This window comes from Laccaria bicolor, genomic scaffold, assembly GCF_000143565.1.
Source record: "Laccaria bicolor S238N-H82 LACBIscaffold_4 genomic scaffold, whole genome shotgun sequence".
NCBI lineage: Eukaryota > Fungi > Basidiomycota > Agaricomycetes > Agaricales > Hydnangiaceae > Laccaria > Laccaria bicolor.
This window is the reverse complement of record NW_001889875.1, coordinates 20118-23129: the sequence shown is the minus strand read 5'-3', so window position 1 is coordinate 23129 and position 3012 is coordinate 20118.

Below are 3012 nucleotides of genomic sequence, written 5' to 3'. Positions count from 1 at the left end.
CAAACAAACATTTTCTTCAATTCTTCCTTCCCTCCCCAACAATGGCTGAGAAACCTTTTGGCTATCATCTTGAGTACGCGTTGTCCGCTCGCGCCAAATGCAAAGGTCACTCCCAATTTATCTCCTCTTTCCCCTCTTGCTGAAACCTCATCGTTGTAACAGGCCCAAAACCATGTCAAGGTTCATTCCACACCCCTCATTTTAATCTGATTTCACTTTTTTTAGGATCCTCAATCGAGAAAGGCCGATTGCGCATCGGCAGTCTCGTCGACTTCAGAGGATCCACAAGCTTGTGCGCACCTCTTCTCAACCAGCATCACCATCGACCATCCACATCACCTGCGTCACCACTACCACCAACAACCACCACTTGCAACTATCGATCCACCGCCCCCAACCACTGCACACCCTAAGAACAGTGACAAGCAACGCCACGTCACACCTCACCTAACGACGCCGGCAACGACCACCACGACACAACGCCCAAAGCCGATGACAACCCACGACCTTCCCGCCAGCACGACCGCCCAAAAAACGAAGACGACCGCACATAAACGAAGACGAACCACCACCAGGCAAAACCGACGACCACCATCCACCACCGCTCGCAAACGACGGCCACGAACGGAAGTGCGCCCATCCCACGTTCGTTCCAACCCACCACGCTGAGACACGGGACAACCACGGAACGACGACGTAGGACCCACTGGTCCATGGGCAGGGAATGTCAAATAGGTGTATCTTCCACCCCCTCTCGCAACCTCTTTCCTTTTGCGCTCCCTTTCGGAGCCGCTTTCTTCTCAAGTCCACTTCCCTCTATCAAGTCTCCTTCCCCCTCACTTCACCCTTCCTCGTCCCTCATTTCTCCTTCCTCCCTTTGCTCCTTCACTCGCTGATCACCACTTAATTTGCACAGGCACCACACATCAACAAAACGGACTTCCTCCATGCCGTAGTCTGTGAAAAGAAGTGGTTCGAGAACACGTTGGACGATTTGGTGGCTGCGGGGTTGAATGGAAGGTGTTGATGAATCAGGTTGGTGCGCTTTTTTCCCCTTCTTTTTCTCCCCTCCCTCTTGTTCTCTTCCTATCCATTTCTTCTTTTTTATGGCTACGAGCGATGATGGCAAACTACGACGGCAAACGACGATTGCAAATGATGAGAGCAAGCATCACCAGCAGCTTGCGTTCCTCAAATGTGAACACGACGAGCTCGGGGCATATTTGGGCGTGTCGTCGCCGTTTGCCCCTTCTGCCCGTACACTGTAGAGGGACGACGTTGGATAAAGGGAGTGTTTTGTATGTTACATTACTAAGTAGATTTGTATGTTACATTACCAAGTAACATGGTCATTGGTGCTAAACCCGTAAGACCCGTAAGACCCGCCAAACCCATACCCTTACCCACAAAAACCCCTACCCGTGGTTGAGGGTACGGGTTTCCAGGGGTAAGGGTATGGGTAAGGCCGGAAGTACCCGGGGGTTACCCGTGACAATGCCTAAAAATACCAATTGATTAGTTTGCGATAAGAGGGCATCAGAGCGGTTCACTTACAGTCTCGGCAGCCATGAATGTGCCGCCTGTTATAACGGAATTCTGAGCACCTTGGAGGATATGGATTTCACTCATGTTGGAAGTGGGGCAGATGTGGGCAAAGGGAAGAAGCGACAACTTGCAACAAATGCCACACGTTGACCATCAGGCATCGTTCGCGTTTTGCCGGTAAGTGCTCACCACAGCTCTTTGTCACCTGCCCCACTGGGCGCTCGGAACTCGGTTCAGAGCAGCGTACTTAAATGTTTCTGCGCAGGGGCAGACCATCGGAGATCGCACTGTCGTTAGTACCACTCCCTCTTCGTTCCCCCCTTCCCTGGCTGTATTACTTCACTCTATCTACTCCTATTGTTCCCCTCCCCCGCGCTCCATGTGAACGTGCTAACAACTGCTCAGAAGGGCCAATCAACTCCTCCGTCTCCCCCTGCCCCAATCCTTCACCTCAATCAGCTGCGGGGTACTCCACGCAGAGCGTCTCTGACCATTTCTTTCCCAATGCGGTCCGCCCTACTAATTCCGTCAATTTGTGCCGGAGCTCATGACCCAACAGGGTGAGCTTCAAGTTGACAGTTCGAAGAACGAGACTGAAGTGTTTCACACAGTGGAAGAAAAAGATCGAGGACGAGTTGAAGGAGTCAAGGAAGAAGTCGTGGCGTTGGGTTGGCGTGGCAGATCGGTGAGTCCAACCAGGAAGAAATTGGACCTGACAAAGTGTGGATGGGGTCAAGCACTGCCAACAACACACTCGGACACGTTGACTGCCCACATTCCCCACACCAGCCACGCATGGGTCGACGCCAACTAGCTGCGACGTCAACACCACCCGACCAACTCCGGCATCATGTACGATGTTCCCTCGCCTGCCACGTGGAGCTCTCTTGCTTGGTAAGTTCTCACCGCTATGGGGGTTGCTGCCCTCGCCGTTTGTTTGTCCAAACCCTGCCAAAGTAAGTCACTAACGACAAACTATCCTGTCTGCCTGCTAATGTGGACATTCTCTCTTTAGACTTCTTCACCACTGGCCATCACCTCCACCACCAATCGACGAAGGGGGCATATGAGATCACAACGACTTGAGAGTATCACAATAGCAGGGAAGGGAGTTATGGGTGAGTAGTAGCATATAACTAGCCTCTTCAGTAGTACCAGTAATTTCATTGTGTTATTGAGTAACAATTACATATCATTGATTTTTCTACATTATGTGCTTGGATTGAGGGAATTGAATGGGATATTGAGTTATTGAATACATGGTTGCCATACTGTGATATGTACCCTCTCTACATATTCACCCACAATGACAATAGCCAGAGTGGTCAGCTGGAAATTGGCTGGACCTGACAGGTTTGTGCCAGCTAGGCTGGCGGCAGAACCCTATTAGTTCGATTTTGAGCTGGTGGCCACAATCCATCACACTGGTGACAATGTGGGAAAATGTTGAGGAGACGCCGCATGGCC